This window comes from Saccoglossus kowalevskii, chromosome 1, assembly GCF_978046115.1.
Source record: "Saccoglossus kowalevskii chromosome 1, keSacKowa6.1, whole genome shotgun sequence".
Taxonomy (NCBI): Eukaryota; Metazoa; Hemichordata; class Enteropneusta; family Harrimaniidae; genus Saccoglossus; species Saccoglossus kowalevskii.
This window is the reverse complement of record NC_140641.1, coordinates 26077813-26096825: the sequence shown is the minus strand read 5'-3', so window position 1 is coordinate 26096825 and position 19013 is coordinate 26077813. Positions and strand designations below refer to the sequence as shown.

The 19013-nt window shown below is 45.5% G+C and overlaps 10 non-coding genes and 2 pseudogenes across 10 annotated transcripts; all 12 read right to left on the bottom strand.

Moving 5' to 3' along the window:
• Window positions 1-3456: 3456 nt before the first annotated feature.
• LOC146750683 (U1 spliceosomal RNA) lies at window positions 3457-3621 on the bottom strand. Its single transcript, XR_014930331.1, has one exon. It is a non-coding gene; the product is annotated as a U1 spliceosomal RNA (small nuclear RNA).
• Window positions 3622-4247: 626 nt separating this feature from the next.
• On the bottom strand, window positions 4248-4412 carry LOC146750682 (U1 spliceosomal RNA). Its single transcript, XR_014930330.1, has one exon. It is a non-coding gene; the product is annotated as a U1 spliceosomal RNA (small nuclear RNA).
• A 627-nt stretch (window positions 4413-5039) lies between these two features.
• Window positions 5040-5204, bottom strand: LOC146750681 (U1 spliceosomal RNA). The gene has a single exon (XR_014930328.1). It is a non-coding gene; the product is annotated as a U1 spliceosomal RNA (small nuclear RNA).
• A 626-nt stretch (window positions 5205-5830) lies between these two features.
• On the bottom strand, window positions 5831-5995 carry LOC146750680 (U1 spliceosomal RNA). The gene has a single exon (XR_014930326.1). It is a non-coding gene; the product is annotated as a U1 spliceosomal RNA (small nuclear RNA).
• A 623-nt stretch (window positions 5996-6618) lies between these two features.
• On the bottom strand, window positions 6619-6783 carry LOC146750679 (U1 spliceosomal RNA). Its single transcript, XR_014930321.1, has one exon. It is a non-coding gene; the product is annotated as a U1 spliceosomal RNA (small nuclear RNA).
• Window positions 6784-7407: 624 nt separating this feature from the next.
• On the bottom strand, window positions 7408-7572 carry LOC146750678 (U1 spliceosomal RNA). The gene has a single exon (XR_014930319.1). It is a non-coding gene; the product is annotated as a U1 spliceosomal RNA (small nuclear RNA).
• Window positions 7573-8198: 626 nt separating this feature from the next.
• On the bottom strand, window positions 8199-8363 carry LOC146750677 (U1 spliceosomal RNA). Its single transcript, XR_014930317.1, has one exon. It is a non-coding gene; the product is annotated as a U1 spliceosomal RNA (small nuclear RNA).
• Window positions 8364-8987: 624 nt separating this feature from the next.
• LOC146750676 (U1 spliceosomal RNA) lies at window positions 8988-9152 on the bottom strand. The gene has a single exon (XR_014930316.1). It is a non-coding gene; the product is annotated as a U1 spliceosomal RNA (small nuclear RNA).
• A 624-nt stretch (window positions 9153-9776) lies between these two features.
• Window positions 9777-9911, bottom strand: LOC146750675 (U1 spliceosomal RNA; annotated as a pseudogene).
• A 6324-nt stretch (window positions 9912-16235) lies between these two features.
• Window positions 16236-16400, bottom strand: LOC146750674 (U1 spliceosomal RNA). Its single transcript, XR_014930314.1, has one exon. It is a non-coding gene; the product is annotated as a U1 spliceosomal RNA (small nuclear RNA).
• Window positions 16401-17028: 628 nt separating this feature from the next.
• Window positions 17029-17193, bottom strand: LOC146750673 (U1 spliceosomal RNA). The gene has a single exon (XR_014930508.1). It is a non-coding gene; the product is annotated as a U1 spliceosomal RNA (small nuclear RNA).
• A 627-nt stretch (window positions 17194-17820) lies between these two features.
• On the bottom strand, window positions 17821-17955 carry LOC146750672 (U1 spliceosomal RNA; annotated as a pseudogene).
• Between the last annotated feature and the right edge of the window lie 1058 nt (window positions 17956-19013).

Genomic DNA, 19013 nt, shown 5'->3' with positions numbered 1-19013 from the left:
GAGCCTTGACTGTGTCCCACCAGTCCAAAATAGAGTCAAAGGCAGGTTTAAGGGTCTTCCATTGTTGGATGTGTTTTCTTATGCTACTCCTGACTACAGGGTCTTGGAGGGTTGAGATATTACACTTCCATACACCTCGACCTCTTGCGATGGATGTTGGCATCTTGAGTACACAGGTGATGAATTCATGGTCAGAGAATGGACAAGGAATGATTTTAGATTCAGTGGTCATGTTTTTGGGGGTCAGAAACTTGTCAATTCTAGATGCAGAAGCGTTGTTGGCACTCCTCCAGGTGAATTCCTTCGTTGAGGGATGGGAAATGCGCCAGTGATCAGTGATATTATAGTCAGAGCAGATGGAATTAAGGACATCAGAGCCGGCCCGGACTTCTGGGCTATCAAGTCCACCAAGTTTGTCAAGCAGTGGATCACTGACACAATTGAAATCACCACATAGGATTGTCTCTTTGTTTGGGGGCAAATATTGAGCAAGAGAACCGAAGAAGCTAATGCGAGCCTGAGGATTATTGGGGGCATAGACAGAACACAAACGAAAGGAAGTGGTGCCATGCGTGATGGAGACAGAAACAACTCTGCCTTCAGAATCCGTATGAACTTCATTGTACTTCGCTTGGAAGGCTGGAGAGAAAAGGATGGCCACGCCTCTTGAGTGTTTAGACCCAAGGCTATACAGGATGCGTCCACCCCATTCCATCTCCCATTGCTCCGCATCATCACAAGAGCTCATATACGTTTCCTGGATGCAGATAAGGTCGAATTTGGCGCTATGGCAGTGGTTAAAGAAGGCGAGTCTGGAGGCTTGGTTGCGTAGTCCCTGGATGTTTATAGAGGCGATGGTAGTCATGATATTACTGGTTAAGGGTGAGACACTGCTGTAAACTTTCTATCGTCTGCTGCGATAAGAAGTGTGTATGTGTTGTGTGTACATGTTTTGTCCAAGCCAATGTTGTGCCGGAGGAAAATTTGCAGGCTGACACCGGACAAAATAATTTCACTCCCCTCTCTCCATGTTCCTTCTTACAGTGGGAACGCAGGCTGGCAAAGGATTCAGCAATGAATTCGCAACCAATGCTGGCGAACTGGTTGCAAGTAAACTTAGCATTTTTAGTAACAATTTCATGAAGTTTGGTCACTTCCGGTGGTTTCATTTTTTTTGCACTTTCATCTGTTTGACCATCATCTGAGAAGTGTCTTTTTCTATCTTCTGTTGGAGGTTTCGTGTTTTCTGGACCAGGGTGGGCTGTAGCTGGCTGCGGCAGTGTGACTATGGCAGTCTCATATGATGATTGAGAGCTTTCACCACTACTGTGGGCTGGTGTTGGTTGATCCATTTCATTGGTCATATTCTCCGTGTTGGCTGGGATCTTGGGTGTCTGTTTTTGGGTAACAGATGGTTCGTTTGATTTGGTAACTGGTAACCTAGAAGAGGCCGTGGGAGCATGAACAGGAGACTCAGACGGAGGGTTGGTGGTTGTGTTGGCGGTTGTGTTTTCTCCGGTGGTATTTTCTATGACCATATCTTCAATGGTGGGTAAACAGTCCTGGCATGCGACTTCTACATATGGGGATTCGGATTTTTTGGAGCACTTGGTACATGATTCTATAGTTGCTTCTTTTGGAGGGACCAGATCTGAGCAGTACATGCACTTGATGTCCAAGGCTGCAACGAAGTTTCCACATTTGCAGCTAGAGGACATTGGTGGCGCATTTGCCCATGAGGGACTTTTAGAGACTTGGTTAGCAAAGGAGATTTTGCAATTCCGAGCGATGTGACCGGGTTTGTGGCAGATAGTGCACACAATGGTTTTGTCACAGTCATTTGTCGAATGGCCATGCTCAAGGCATCTGTTGCAAATGGTGGTTTTGCAGTCTTTGGATAAGTGACCTGATTGCTGGCATCTGTTGCATGTTCTCACTTGTCCCATGTATGAAACCCAAACATTACGTCCGGAGATACGTAACGCAGATGGAATGTTAGATCTCAATTTCATTTTATATTGGCGGTTACCATTGAACACTTTTGGAGCGAAGTGGTAGGTACAGAAGCGGGAGGCCAAGACCTCGCCATATTGGCTAAGAGTGTACCGAATTTCGTTGTCGTTGGTCTCAGATGGGATATGGAAAAGGGTGACGATCGTGTACTCAGTAAAATTTTTGCAATCTTCTACGCCATGCATCTTTTCAAATTTCCGTTCATTTTCTCTTCTTTTGCTGAATGAAGTGAATGTTATATCATACTTGTTACCAGGCAGAGGCTGGACACACGTCAAGTCGTCAATATTAATACCTAACTCTTTAATTCTTTTGAACAGGTCAACTGGTTTGACAGGTTCAGTCAACGTGACCGAGATAGAGGAATCTCGCCTCATTCTCGTCAGAGCAGTGATCAACAATCGGGGGAGGATTTGGGAAACGGCGCAAAGGCCAGTCCTCCAGATAGGTGACACCAACCACACAGGATACACAGGACGCCAAGTAGAAAACTAGCGACAAGCAGACAAAAAATGGGTAAGACTCACCAAGCAGAGCAGAACGAGACAGGAGCTGGTTTCTTCAGGAGCGCTTTGCAGTGTCTTCTCTTCACGGCAGCTTCCGGACTTTCCCCGGGGGCCAAAGATGGCACACACCCGGGGAGACAACAACAAATACAGTAACCAGAAACAATCAAGCAATTACTCACCAAAGAGAAGCAGCAAGGATAAGGGTTGATCAGCAGTCAAGTCACCAGTAGCAGGAAGCTGGACAATGGTTATACCAACAGCAGAAAGCAGGCCTAGAGATCACGGTTAACCCCTACGCCAGGTAAGTATGCCATTGACTGTCAACAACGGAGTACCCCATGGAATGAAACAAAACAGACACGACGGTGAGTGCCAAGAGCATCTGGAAAAAATCGTATTCTAACTAGTAGTTGCACACAATAGACTGGTAATGTCATGACTTAAATATTAACCACATGATTTTAATGGTCGCTCATGGACATTTGACTCCACGAAATGCGTTGTATATACTGAAAATTCGCGACAAACTTGGCCACAAAGGATTCTGGGTAGAGAGAGAGAGAGATTATGCACGCACACCAAGCGGCACTAATCCCATGCCAGCGATCATCCTATCAGCGTCCGTAGCCCCCCAAATCATATGGTTGCTGTCAACCAATGGGTTTTCTTTTATGCGAAACGCGGCGTGTGAGGGCGTCAGTACTCGACAAGTACAGGTGACCTGTGGATCTGGCCAACTCTCGATTATTTCATTGCTTAGTACATCGAAAACCTGTCCATTTTTAATAAATAATAATAACTTGATCAATGGTCGACATTTCCCTGAAAATCTAGTTAGGAAACCCACATTGTTCTCACATGAGGCGGATCTGCGCGATTTCTCACTAGAGATGACCAATGTAAGAAATTAGATCTGATTTTTTAGTTTCATTATCAGGGGATAGCGCGAACGCAGTCCCCCACTAACATAAATTATGCGCCCGAGTCGCCCACATTTGGGGCGATCGCAGGTGTCAGCCCAGCCGAAGTGCAATGGGAGGGCCTCTCCCTGAGGGAACCGCCTCCATGATCACGGTTAACCCCTACGCCAGGTAAGTATGCCATTGACTGTCAACAACGGAGTACCCCATGGAATGAAACAAAACACACACGACGGTGAGTGCCAAGAGCATCTGGAAAAAAATCGTATTCTAACTAGTAGTTGCACACAATAGACTGGTAATGTCATGACTTAAATATTAACCACATGATTTTAATGGTCGCTCATGGACATTTGACTCCACGAAATGCGTTGTATATACTGAAAATTCGCGACAAACTTGGCCACAAAGGATTCTGGGTAGAGAGAGAGAGAGATTATGCACGCACACCAAGCGGCACTAATCCCATGCCAGCGATCATCCTATCAGCGTCCGTAGCCCCCCAAATCATATGGTTGCTGTCAACCAATGGGTTTTTTTTTATGCGAAACGCGGCGTGTGAGGGCGTCAGTACTCGACAAGTACAGGTGACCTGTGGATCTGGCCAACTCTCGATTATTTCATTGCTTAGTACATCGAAAACCTGTCCATTTTTAATAAATAATAATAACTTGATCAATGGTCGACATTTCCCTGAAAATCTAGTTAGGAAACCCACATTGTTCTCACATGAGGCGGATCTGCGCGATTTCTCACTAGAGATGACCAATGTAAGAAATTAGATCTGATTTTTTAGTTTCATTATCAGGGGATAGCGCGAACGCAGTCCCCCACTAACATAAATTATGCGCCCGAGTCGCCCACATTTGGGGCGATCGCAGGTGTCAGCCCAGCCGAAGTGCAATGGGAGGGCCTCTCCCTGAGGGAACCGCCTCCATGATCACGGTTAACCCCTACGCCAGGTAAGTATGCCATTGACTGTCAACAACGGAGTACCCCATGGAATGAAACAAAACAGACACGACGGTGAGTGCCAAGAGCATCTGGAAAAAAAATCGTATTCTAACTAGTAGTTGCACACAATAGACTGGTAATGTCATGACTTAAATATTAACCACATGATTTTAATGGTCGCTCATGGACATTTGACTCCACGAAATGCGTTGTATATACTGAAAATTCGCGACAAACTTGGCCACAAAGGATTCTGGGTAGAGAGAGAGAGAGATTATGCACGCACACCAAGCGGCACTAATCCCATGCCAGCGATCATCCTATCAGCGTCCGTAGCCCCCCAAATCATATGGTTGCTGTCAACCAATGGGTTTTCTTTTATGCGAAACGCGGCGTGTGTGGGCGTCAGTACTCGACAAGTACAGGTGACCTGTGGATCTGGCCAACTCTCGATTATTTCATTGCTTAGTACATCGAAAACCTGTCCATTTTTAATAAATAATAATAACTTGATCAATGGTCGACATTTCCCTGAAAATCTAGTTAGGAAACCCACATTGTTCTCACATGAGGCGGATCTGCGCGATTTCTCACTAGAGATGACCAATGTAAGAAATTAGATCTGATTTTTTAGTTTCATTATCAGGGGATAGCGCGAACGCAGTCCCCCACTAACATAAATTATGCGCCCGAGTCGCCCACATTTGGGGCGATCGCAGGTGTCAGCCCAGCCGAAGTGCAATGGGAGGGCCTCTCCCTGAGGGAACCGCCTCCATGATCACGGTTAACCCCTACGCCAGGTAAGTATGCCATTGACTGTCAACAACGGAGTACCCCATGGAATGAAACAAAACAGACACGACGGTGAGTGCCAAGAGCATCTGGAAAAAAATCGTATTCTAACTAGTAGTTGCACACAATAGACTGGTAATGTCATGACTTAAATATTAACCACATGATTTTAATGGTCGCTCATGGACATTTGACTCCACGAAATGCGTTGTATATACTGAAAATTCGCGACAAACTTGGTCACAAAGGATTCTGGGTAGAGAGAGAGAGAGATTATGCACGCACACCAAGCGGCACTAATCCCATGCCAGCGATCATCCTATCAGCGTCCGTAGCCCCCCAAATCATATGGTTGCTGTCAACCAATGGGTTTTCTTTTATGCGAAACGCGGCGTGTGAGGGCGTCAGTACTCGACAAGTACAGGTGACCTGTGGATCTGGCCAACTCTCGATTATTTCATTGCTTAGTACATCGAAAACCTGTCCATTTTTAATAAATAATAATAACTTGATCAATGGTCGACATTTCCCTGAAAATCTAGTTAGGAAACCCACATTGTTCTCACATGAGGCGGATCTGCGCGATTTCTCAGTAGAGATGACCAATGTAAGAAATTAGATCTAATTTTTTAGTTTCATTATCAGGGGATAGCGCGAACGCAGTCCCCCACTAACATAAATTATGCGCCCGAGTCGCCCACATTTGGGGCGATCGCAGGTGTCAGCCCAGCCGAAGTGCAATGGGAGGGCCTCTCCCTGAGGGAACCGCCTCCATGATCACGGTTAACCCCTACGCCAGGTAAGTATGCCATTGACTGTCAACAACGGAGTACCCCATGGAATGAAACAAAACAGACACGACGGTGAGTGCCAAGAGCATCTGGAAAAAAATCGTATTCTAACTAGTAGTTGCACACAATAGACTGGTAATGTCATGACTTAAATATTAACCACATGATTTTAATGGTCGCTCATGGACATTTGACTCCACGAAATGCGTTGTATATACTGAAAATTCGCGACAAACTTGGCCACAAAGGATTCTGGGTAGAGAGAGAGAGATTATGCACGCACACCAAGCGGCACTAATCCCATGCCAGCGATCATCCTATCAGCGTCCGTAGCCCCCCAAATCATATGGTTGCTGTCAACCAATGGTTTTCTTTTATGCGAAACGCGGCGTGTGAGGGCGTCAGTACTCGACAAGTACAGGTGACCTGTGGATCTGGCCAACTCTCGATTATTTCATTGCTTAGTACATTGAAAACCTGTCCATTTTTAATAAATAATAATAACTTGATCAATGGTCGACATTTCCCTGAAAATCTAGTTAGGAAACCCACATTGTTCTCACATGAGGCGGATCTGCGCGATTTCTCACTAGAGATGACCAATGTAAGAAATTAGATCTGATTTTTTAGTTTCATTATCAGGGGATAGCGCGAACGCAGTCCCCCACTAACATAAATTATGCGCCCGAGTCGCCCACATTTGGGGCGATCGCAGGTGTCAGCCCAGCCGAAGTGCAATGGGAGGGCCTCTCCCTGAGGGAACCGCCTCCATGATCACGGTTAACCCCTACGCCAGGTAAGTATGCCATTGACTGTCAACAATGGAGTACCCCATGGAATGAAACAAAACAGACACGACGGTGAGTGCCAAGAGCATCTGGAAAAAAAAATCGTATTCTAACTAGTAGTTGCACACAATAGACTGGTAATGTCATGACTTAAATATTAACCACACGATTTTAATGGTCGCTCATGGACATTTGACTCCACGAAATGCGTTGTATATACTGAAAATTCGCGACAAACTTGGCCACAAAGGATTCTGGGTAGAGAGAGAGATTATGCACGCACACCAAGCGGCACTAATCCCATGCCAGCGATCATCCTATCAGCGTCCGTAGCCCCCCAAATCATATGGTTGCTGTCAACCAATGGGTTTTCTTTTATGCGAAACGCGGCGTGTGAGGGCGTCAGTACTCGACAAGTACAGGTGACCTGTGGATCTGGCCAACTCTCGATTATTTCATTGCTTAGTACATCGAAAACCTGTCCATTTTTAATAAATAATAATAACTTGATCAATGGTCGACATTTCCCTGAAAATCTAGTTAGGAAACCCACATTGTTCTCACATGAGGCGGATCTGCACGATTTCTCACTAGAGATGACCAATGTAAGAAATTAGATCTGATTTTTTAGTTTCATTATCAGGGGATAGCGCGAACGCAGTCCCCCACTAACATAAATTATGCGCCCGAGTCGCCCACATTTGGGGCGATCGCAGGTGTCAGCCCAGCCGAAGTGCAATGGGAGGGCCTCTCCCTGAGGGAACCGCCTCCATGATCACGGTTAACCCCTACGCCAGGTAAGTATGCCATTGACTGTCAACAACGGAGTACCCCATGGAATGAAACAAAACAGACACGACGGTGAGTGCCAAGAGCATCTGGAAAAAAATCGTATTCTAACTAGTAGTTGCACACAATAGACTGGTAATGTCATGACTTAAATATTAACCACATGATTTTAATGGTCGCTCATGGACATTTGACTCCACGAAATGCGTTGTATATACTGAAAATTCGCGACAAACTTGGCCACAAAGGATTCTGGGTAGAGAGAGAGAGAGATTATGCACGCACACCAAGCGGCACTAATCCCATGCCAGCGATCATCCTATCAGCGTCCGTAGCCCCCCAAATCATATGGTTGCTGTCAACCAATGGGTTTTCTTTTATGCGAAACGCGGCGTGTGAGGGCGTCAGTACTCGACAAGTACAGGTGACCTGTGGATCTGGCCAACTCTCGATTATTTCATTGCTTAGTACATCGAAAACCTGTCCATTTTTAATAAATAATAATAACTTGATCAATGGTCGACATTTCCCTGAAAATCTAGTTAGGAAACCCACATTGTTCTCACATGAGGCGGATCTGCGCGATTTCTCACTAGAGATGACCAATGTAAGAAATTAGATCTGATTTTTTAGTTTCATTATCAGGGGATAGCGCGAACGCAGTCCCCCACTAACATAAATTATGCGCCCGAGTCGCCCACATTTGGGGCGATCGCAGGTGTCAGCCCAGCCGAAGTGCAATGGGAGGGCCTCTCCCTGAGGGAACCGCCTCCATGATCACGGTTAACCCCTACGCCAGGTAAGTATGCCATTGACTGTCAACAACGGAGTACCCCATGGAATGAAACAAAACAGACACGACGGTGAGTGCCAAGAGCATCTGGAAAAAAATCGTATTCTAACTAGTAGTTGCACACAATAGACTGGTAATGTCATGACTTAAATATTAACCACATGATTTTAATGGTCGCTCATGGACATTTGACTCCACGAAATGCGTTGTATATACTGAAAATTCGCGACAAACTTGGCCACAAAGGATTCTGGGTAGAGAGAGAGAGATTATGCACGCACACCAAGCGGCACTAATCCCATGCCAGCGATCATCCTATCAGCGTCCGTAGCCCCCCAAATCATATGGTTGCTGTCAACCAATGGGTTTTCTTTTATGCGAAACGCGGCGTGTGAGGGCGTCAGTACTCGACAAGTACAGGTGACCTGTGGATCTGGCCAACTCTCGATTATTTCATTGCTTAGTACATCGAAAACCTGTCCATTTTTAATAAATAATAATAACTTGATCAATGGTCGACATTTCCCTGAAAATCTAGTTAGGAAACCCACATTGTTCTCACATGAGGCGGATCTGCGCGATTTCTCACTAGAGATGACCAATGTAAGAAATTAGATCTGATTTTTTAGTTTCATTATCAGGGGATAGCGCGAACGCAGTCCCCCACTAACATAAATTATGCGCCCGAGTCGCCCACATTTGGGGCGATCGCAGGTGTCAGCCCAGCCGAAGTGCAATGGGAGGGCCTCTCCCTGAGGGAACCGCCTCCATGATCACGGTTAACCCCTACGCCAGGTAAGTATGCCATTGACTGTCAACAACGGAGTACCCCATGGAATGAAACAAAACAGACACGACGGTGAGTGCCAAGAGCATCTGGAAAAAAATCGTATTCTAACTAGTAGTTGCACACAATAGACTGGTAATGTCATGACTTAAATATTAACCACATGATTTTAATGGTCGCTCATGGACATTTGACTCCACGAAATGCGTTGTATATACTGAAAATTCGCGACAAACTTGGCCACAAAGGATTCTGGGTAGAGAGAGAGAGATTATGCACGCACACCAAGCGGCACTAATCCCATGCCAGCGATCATCCTATCAGCGTCCGTAGCCCCCCAAATCATATGGTTGCTGTCAACCAATGGGTTTTCTTTTATGCGAAACGCGGCGTGTGAGGGCGTCAGTACTCGACAAGTACAGGTGACCTGTGGATCTGGCCAACTCTCGATTATTTCATTGCTTAGTACATCGAAAACCTGTCCATTTTTAATAAATAATAATAACTTGATCAATGGTCGACATTTCCCTGAAAATCTAGTTAGGAAACCCACATTGTTCTCACATGAGGCGGATCTGCGCGATTTCTCACTAGAGATGACCAATGTAAGAAATTAGATCTGATTTTTTAGTTTCATTATCAGGGGATAGCGCGAACGCAGTCCCCCACTAACATAAATTATGCGCCCGAGTCGCCCACATTTGGGGCGATCGCAGGTGTCAGCCCAGCCGAAGTGCAATGGGAGGGCCTCTCCCTGAGGGAACCGCCTATTTTTGTTTTAGGGTGGCAAAAAAAAAACCCTACTCTAAGACAAAGAATACCAACAACAACAAAAACAAAGGAAAATCTACTCTAACCTACAACTGTGCACCCTAGGCAGGCCAGCCACGCTGGGTCTAGGCACACGAGGTTACGATCCTCCCTGCCTGATCTTTTGAAACAGTTGTTAAACCAAAAGCACGACAAATAAATAAATAAAAGGCTAACAGACAACAGGAAAGATGAAACAAAAGACAGAAAAACAGAACCCTAAAGTTTAGATTTCACTTTGGAGTTGGTCTTTTCGATGAGGAATTGCCATTTTTCCGAGACGGTATCGGTGTCCTCATTATTGATGTCGGCTTCGATTCTGGAACTAATATACCTCTTGGTGTTTATGAGGACTTCTGCATATGTGACATGCTGTTTTTCAAAGTTGGCGTAGCATCTGGATTTCCAGATTTCATGTTTAATAACATTAACCATGTACAATATGACGGCCTGAATGTGAGCTTGGAGTGGTGAGGCGAGAATCCCATAGTACACAAGATTTTTGCTGCAGATAATGGTGATTCCGGTGTTATGACGGATATAGTGTTCGAGCCAGGACCAGAGCAAGGATGGTGTGTCACATTCTAAGAACAGGTGGTCGAGAGTCTCTACTTGTGAGCAGTCAACTCTTGGGCAGGAGCGAGAAGTTATGCATCCCCAATGATATAGGGTGCTCTTTGTCTTCAGAGCCTTGTGAACGATTTTCCAGGCCAGCTCCTTCAACAGGTTATCCAGAAGAGGACTGTGGCACGATGCGAAAATTTTACTCCAGTTCATGTGGGGAGCTTTCAAGATGACGTGTGGGGTATGCGATAGTTTCTCAAGGAGAGTGGAATACACAGATTTTGTAGATATGATCGTCCAGTTGGATGTGCAGAGTGTCGCATGGTTTTGTTGACAAGACTTTCTGAGGTGAGCATGCCATTGTGGTGGGTCAGAAAAGTGCGGATACAGGTTAGACCAAGGCAGAGCCAGAATTGCTAGAAGGTTTTTATTCGCCCAGGACAGAGGGAAGAAGCGATCTGGGAGATCCGACACCATAGAACTACAGGAACTTTGAATAAAAATGGCATCAGCCTTCATTTGGATGTTAACCAGGCCCAATCCCCCTTCTTGTAGAGGCAGATAGAAAGTTTCCCGCTTTATAAATTCTTTCTTCCCAGACCACATGAAGTTGAAAACCAGAGGAGTGAGCGTCTGAATGACAGAGTTGGGAATATTGTAGATGTGTGCAATGTACCAAAGTGGTGCGGTAACGAGGTTGTTTATGACGATGACTTTTCCGACCATTGAGAGACGTCTCTTCTCCCATTGAGTAAGAGTGGTTTTAAACTTCTTGACGCAACTGTCCCAATTGACGGCACTCATATCGATGCTCCCAAACCAGAAGCCATTGATTTTGATTCTGACCCCCGTCCAGTCAATGTTATAAGGCTTGTCTGAACGGTTTCTCCAGCTTCCTAGGAAGAGACCTTTGCATTTCGTCATATTGAGTTCAGAGCCCGAAGCAGTACCAAATCTCTCAAAAAGTTGGAACAGAGCCTTGAACGACTTATTATCAGTAACCAGAGCTGTGGAGTCATCTGCATATTGGAGAAGTTTGCATTCAGTTTTTGATCCAGGTAGTTTCACACCTTTGATTTCGGTTGAACTCTGCACAGCTGCTGCAAGCGGCTCCATGAAAATGATGTACAGCAAAGGTGAGAGTGGGCAGCCCTGACGGACACCCCTAGATAAAGAAAAGGCAGGGGACACATGCCCATTGACGGTGACCGAACTCATGATATCATTGTAGATCGTCTTGATGTAAGAACAGAAGAGTGAGCCGCAATTCAGCTGCATGAGGGTTTTATATAGGAATTTCCACTCAACCCTATCAAAGGCTTTTTTCTGATCCAAAGAAACGATAGCACTGCCAAAGCCTCTGCTATTAGCAAAAGTGGTGAAATCTCTCAGGATGCGCACGTTTTGGTGAATTGACCGCCCAGCAACACCACAGGTTTGGAAAGGCCCGATAACAGATGGAAGAACAGAATATAAACGGGTGGCGAGAGCTTTCGTGACGATTTTGTAGTCAACGTTAAGAAGGGATATAGGTCTTTTATCCCCAGGGCGCACTGCTTCGTGATGATTACCTTCTTGGGGTGAAGGCTTATTCACCAGGGTGATTAGACCCTGACGCTGGGAGGTGGATAGTTGACCTTGTGTCATGGCGATATTAATAACTTGGGTGAAATCTTCTCCTAGATCTTCCCAGAAGAGCATATAAAATTCTTTGGGAAGACCATCCAAGCCCGGGGTCTTATTATCTTTCATGTTCTTCAGAGCATCATGTAACTCTTTCTGTATAATTGGTTTGTCAAGTTCTTGTTTTTGCATGTCAGAGAAAGACCTGGTGAGCTTGCCCAGGAAGAAATCTTGCTCCTTGCAGTCTAAGTTTGGTTGTGATGTATATAATTTACTATAAAATTGGGCAAAGACAGATGGGACTTCATCCGGATCTGACACCACTTTGCCTTCAGCATTGATAACACTGGAGACCAGCTTGCTCTTGCCACGTCTGCGTTCTGTAGTTAAAAAGACGCTTGACCATCTTTCCTGCTCTTGAATAAGTTGTGCTCGCGAGCGGATTTTCGCCCCTTCCAGTTTCCTAAGCTGTAAGTCATGAATTTTCTTTTTGGTAATGTGGTAGGATCCCAGGGTAGCCCGAGTACGGTCTCCCGAGTTAAGCTTATGTGTCAGTTCTTTAAAATGATGAAGAAGTTTGTTCAGCTTTGCTCTATTGTCTTGCGATATGCGTTTTGAGTGCGTGGTGATTAGTGATTTGGCCCGAGCCTTGACTGTGTCCCACCAGTCCAAAATAGAGTCAAAGGCAGGTTTAAGGGTCTTCCATTGTTGGATGTGTTTTCTTATGCTACTCCTGACTACAGGGTCTTGGAGGGTTGAGATATTACACTTCCATACACCTCGACCTCTTGCGATGGATGTTGGCATCTTGAGTACACAGGTGATGAATTCATGGTCAGAGAATGGACAAGGAATGATTTTAGATTCAGTGGTCATGTTTTTGGGGGTCAGAAACTTGTCAATTCTAGATGCAGAAGCGTTGTTGGCACTCCTCCAGGTGAATTCCTTCGTTGAGGGATGGGAAATGCGCCAGTGATCAGTGATATTATAGTCAGAGCAGATGGAATTAAGGACATCAGAGCCGGCCCGGACTTCTGGGCTATCAAGTCCACCAAGTTTGTCAAGCAGTGGATCACTGACACAATTGAAATCACCACATAGGATTGTCTCTTTGTTTGGGGGCAAATATTGAGCAAGAGAACCGAAGAAGCTAATGCGAGCCTGAGGATTATTGGGGGCATAGACAGAACACAAACGAAAGGAAGTGGTGCCATGCGTGATGGAGACAGAAACAACTCTGCCTTCAGAATCCGTATGAACTTCATTGTACTTCGCTTGGAAGGCTGGAGAGAAAAGGATGGCCACGCCTCTTGAGTGTTTAGACCCAAGGCTATACAGGATGCGTCCACCCCATTCCATCTCCCATTGCTCCGCATCATCACAAGAGCTCATATACGTTTCCTGGATGCAGATAAGGTCGAATTTGGCGCTATGGCAGTGGTTAAAGAAGGCGAGTCTGGAGGCTTGGTTGCGTAGTCCCTGGATGTTTATAGAGGCGATGGTAGTCATGATATTACTGGTTAAGGGTGAGACACTGCTGTAAACTTTCTATCGTCTGCTGCGATAAGAAGTGTGTATGTGTTGTGTGTACATGTTTTGTCCAAGCCAATGTTGTGCCGGAGGAAAATTTGCAGGCTGACACCGGACAAAATAATTTCACTCCCCTCTCTCCATGTTCCTTCTTACAGTGGGAACGCAGGCTGGCAAAGGATTCAGCAATGAATTCGCAACCAATGCTGGCGAACTGGTTGCAAGTAAACTTAGCATTTTTAGTAACAATTTCATGAAGTTTGGTCACTTCCGGTGGTTTCATTTTTTTTGCACTTTCATCTGTTTGACCATCATCTGAGAAGTGTCTTTTTCTATCTTCTGTTGGAGGTTTCGTGTTTTCTGGACCAGGGTGGGCTGTAGCTGGCTGCGGCAGTGTGACTATGGCAGTCTCATATGATGATTGAGAGCTTTCACCACTACTGTGGGCTGGTGTTGGTTGATCCATTTCATTGGTCATATTCTCCGTGTTGGCTGGGATCTTGGGTGTCTGTTTTTGGGTAACAGATGGTTCGTTTGATTTGGTAACTGGTAACCTAGAAGAGGCCGTGGGAGCATGAACAGGAGACTCAGACGGAGGGTTGGTGGTTGTGTTGGCGGTTGTGTTTTCTCCGGTGGTATTTTCTATGACCATATCTTCAATGGTGGGTAAACAGTCCTGGCATGCGACTTCTACATATGGGGATTCGGATTTTTTGGAGCACTTGGTACATGATTCTATAGTTGCTTCTTTTGGAGGGACCAGATCTGAGCAGTACATGCACTTGATGTCCAAGGCTGCAACGAAGTTTCCACATTTGCAGCTAGAGGACATTGGTGGCGCATTTGCCCATGAGGGACTTTTAGAGACTTGGTTAGCCAAGGAGATTTTGCAATTCCGAGCGATGTGACCGGGTTTGTGGCAGATAGTGCACACAATGGTTTTGTCACAGTCATTTGTCGAATGGCCATGCTCAAGGCATCTGTTGCAAATGGTGGTTTTGCAGTCTTTGGATAAGTGACCTGATTGCTGGCATCTGTTGCATGTTCTCACTTGTCCCATGTATGAAACCCAAACATTACGTCCGGAGATACGTAACGCAGATGGAATGTTAGATCTCAATTTCATTTTATATTGGCGGTTACCATTGAACACTTTTGGAGCGAAGTGGTAGGTACAGAAGCGGGAGGCCAAGACCTCGCCATATTGGCTAAGAGTGTACCGAATTTCGTTGTCGTTGGTCTCAGATGGGATATGGAAAAGGGTGACGATCGTGTACTCAGTAAAATTTTTGCAATCTTCTACGCCATGCATCTTTTCAAATTTCCGTTCATTTTCTCTTCTTTTGCTGAATGAGGTGAATGTTATATCATACTTGTTACCAGGCAGAGGCTGGACACACGTCAAGTCGTCAATATTAATACCTAACTCTTTAATTCTTTTGAACAGGTCAACTGGTTTGACAGGTTCAGTCAACGTGACCGAGATAGAGGAATCTCGCCTCATTCTCGTCAGAGCAGTGATCAACAATCGGGGGAGGATTTGGGAAACGGCGCAAAGGCCAGTCCTCCAGATAGGTGACACCAACCACACAGGATACACAGGACGCCAAGTAGAAAACTAGCGACAAGCAGACAAATAATGGGTAAGACTCACCAAGCAGAGCAGAACGAGACAGGAGCTGGTTTCTTCAGGAGCGCTTCGCAGTGTCTTCTCTTCACGGCAGCTTCCGGACTTTCCCCGGGGCCAAAGATGGCACACACCCGGGGAGACAACAACAAATACAGTAACCAGAAACAATCAAGCAATTACTCACCAAAGAGAAGCAGCAAGGATAAGGGTTGATCAGCAGTCAAGTCACCAGTAGCAGGAAGCTGGACAATGGTTATACCAACAGCAGAAAGCAGGCCTAGAGATCACGGTTAACCCCTACGCCAGGTAAGTATGCCATTGACTGTCAACAACGGAGTACCCCATGGAATGAAACAAAACAGACACGACGGTGAGTGCCAAGAGCATCTGGAAAAAAATCGTATTCTAACTAGTAGTTGCACACAATAGACTGGTAATGTCATGACTTAAATATCAACCACATGATTTTAATGGTCGCTCATGGACATTTGACTCCACGAAATGCGTTGTATATACTGAAAATTCGCGACAAACTTGGCCACAAAGGATTCTGGGTAGAGAGAGAGAGAGAGATTATGCACGCACACCAAGCGGCACTAATCCCATGCCAGCGATCATCCTATCAGCGTCCGTAGCCCCCCAAATCATATGGTTGCTGTCAACCAATGGGTTTTCTTTTATGCGAAACGCGGCGTGTGAGGGCGTCAGTACTCGACAAGTACAGGTGACCTGTGGATCTGGCCAACTCTCGATTATTTCATTGCTTAGTACATCGAAAACCTGTCCATTTTTAATAAATAATAATAACTTGATCAATGGTCGACATTTCCCTGAAAATCTAGTTAGGAAACCCACATTGTTCTCACATGAGGCGGATCTGCGCGATTTCTCACTAGAGATGACCAATGTAAGAAATTAGATCTGATTTTTTAGTTTCATTATCAGGGGATAGCGCGAACGCAGTCCCCCACTAACATAAATTATGCGCCCGAGTCGCCCACATTTGGGGCGATCGCAGGTGTCAGCCCAGCCGAAGTGCAATGGGAGGGCCTCTCCCTGAGGGAACCGCCTCCATGATCACGGTTAACCCCTACGCCAGGTAAGTATGCCATTGACTGTCAACAACGGAGTACCCCATGGAATGAAACAAAACAGACACGACGGTGAGTGCCAAGAGCATCTGGAAAAAAATCGTATTCTAACTAGTAGTTGCACACAATAGACTGGTAATGTCATGACTTAAATATCAACCACATGATTTTAATGGTCGCTCATGGACATTTGACTCCACGAAATGCGTTGTATATACTGAAAATTCGCGACAAACTTGGCCACAAAGGATTCTGGGTAGAGAGAGAGAGAGAGATTATGCACGCACACCAAGCGGCACTAATCCCATGCCAGCGATCATCCTATCAGCGTCCGTAGCCCCCCAAATCATATGGTTGCTGTCAACCAATGGGTTTTCTTTTATGCGAAACGCGGCGTGTGAGGGCGTCAGTACTCGACAAGTACAGGTGACCTGTGGATCTGGCCAACTCTCGATTATTTCATTGCTTAGTACATCGAAAACCTGTCCATTTTTAATAAATAATAATAACTTGATCAATGGTCGACATTTCCCTGAAAATCTAGTTAGGAAACCCACATTGTTCTCACATGAGGCGGATCTGCGCGATTTCTCACTAGAGATGACCAATGTAAGAAATTAGATCTGATTTTTTAGTTTCATTATCAGGGGATAGCGCGAACACAGTCCCCCACTAACATAAATTATGCGCCCGAGTCGCCCACATTTGGGGCGATCGCAGGTGTCAGCCCAGCCGAAGTGCAATGGGAGGGCCTCTCCCTGAGGGAACCGCCTCCATGATCACGGTTAACCCCTACGCCAGGTAAGTATGCCATTGACTGTCAACAACGGAGTACCCCATGGAATGAAACAAAACAGACACGACGGTGAGTGCCAAGAGCATCTGGAAAAAAAATCGTATTCTAACTAGTAGTTGCACACAATAGACTGGTAATGTCATGACTTAAATATTAACCACATGATTTTAATGGTCGCTCATGGACATTTGACTCCACGAAATGCGTTGTATATACTGAAAATTCGCGACAAACTTGGCCACAAAGGATTCTGGGTAGAGAGAGAGAGAGATTATGCACGCACACCAAGCGGCACTAATCCCATGCCAGCGATCATCCTATCAGCGTCCGTAGCCCCCCAAATCATATGGTTGCTGTCAACCAATGGGTTTTCTTTTATGCGAAACGCGGCGTGTGAGGGCGTCAGTACTCGACAAGTACAGGTGACCTGTGGATCTGGCCAACTCTCGATTATTTCATTGCTTAGTACATCGAAAACCTGTCCATTTTTAATAAATAATAATAACTTGATCAATGGTCGACATTTCCCTGAAAATCTAGTTAGGAAACCCACATTGTTCTCACATGAGGCGGATCTGCGCGATTTCTCACTAGAGATGACCAATGTAAGAAATTAGATCTGATTTTTTAGTTTCATTATCAGGGGATAGCGCGAACGCAGTCCCCCACTAACATAAATTATGCGCCCGAGTCGCCCACATTTGGGGCGATCGCAGGTGTCAGCCCAGCCGAAGTGCAATGGGAGGGCCTCTCCCTGAGGGAACCGCCTATTTTTGTTTTAGGGTGGCAAAAAAAAACCCTACTCTAAGACAAAGAATACCAACAACAACAAAAACAAAGGAAAATCTACTCTAACCTACAACTGTGCACCCTAGGCAGGCCAGCCACGCTGGGTCTAGGCACACGAGGTTACGATCCTCCCTGCCTGATCTTTTGAAACAGTTGTTAAACCAAAAGCACGACAAATAAATAAATAAAAGGCTAACAGACAACAGGAAAGATGAAACAAAAGACAGAAAAACAGAACCCTAAAGTTTAGATTTCACTTTGGAGTTGGTCTTTTCGATGAGGAATTGCCATTTTTCCGAGACGGTATCGGTGTCCTCATTATTGATGTCGGCTTCGATTCTGGAACTAATATACCTCTTGGTGTTTATGAGGACTTCTGCATATGTGACATGCTGTTTTTCAAAGTTGGCGTAGCATCTGGATTTCCAGATTTCATGTTTAATAACATTAACCATGTACAATATGACGGCCTGAATGTGAGCTTGGAGTGGTGAGGCGAGAATCCCATAGTACACAAGATTTTTGCTGCAGATAATGGTGATTCCGGTGTTATGACGGATATAGTGTTCGAGCCAGGACCAGAGCAAGGATGGTGTGTCACATTCTAAGAACAGGTGGTCGAGAGTCTCTACTTGTGAGCAGTCAACTCTTGGGCAGGAGCGAGAAGTTATGCATCCCCAATGATATAGGGTGCTCTTTGTCTTCAGAGCCTTGTGAACGATTTTCCAGGCCAGCTCCTTCAACAGGTTATCCAGAAGAGGACTGTGGCACGATGCGAAAATTTTACTCCAGTTCATGTGGGGAGCTTTCAAGATGACGTGTGGGGTATGCGATAGTTTCTCAAGGAGAGTGGAATACACAGATTTTGTAGATATGATCGTCCAGTTGGATGTGCAGAGTGTCGCATGGTTTTGTTGACAAGACTTTCTGAGGTGAGCATGCCATTGTGGTGGGTCAGAAAAGTGCGGATACAGGTTAGACCAAGGCAGAGCCAGAATTGCTAGAAGGTTTTTATTCGCCCAGGACAGAGGGAAGAAGCGATCT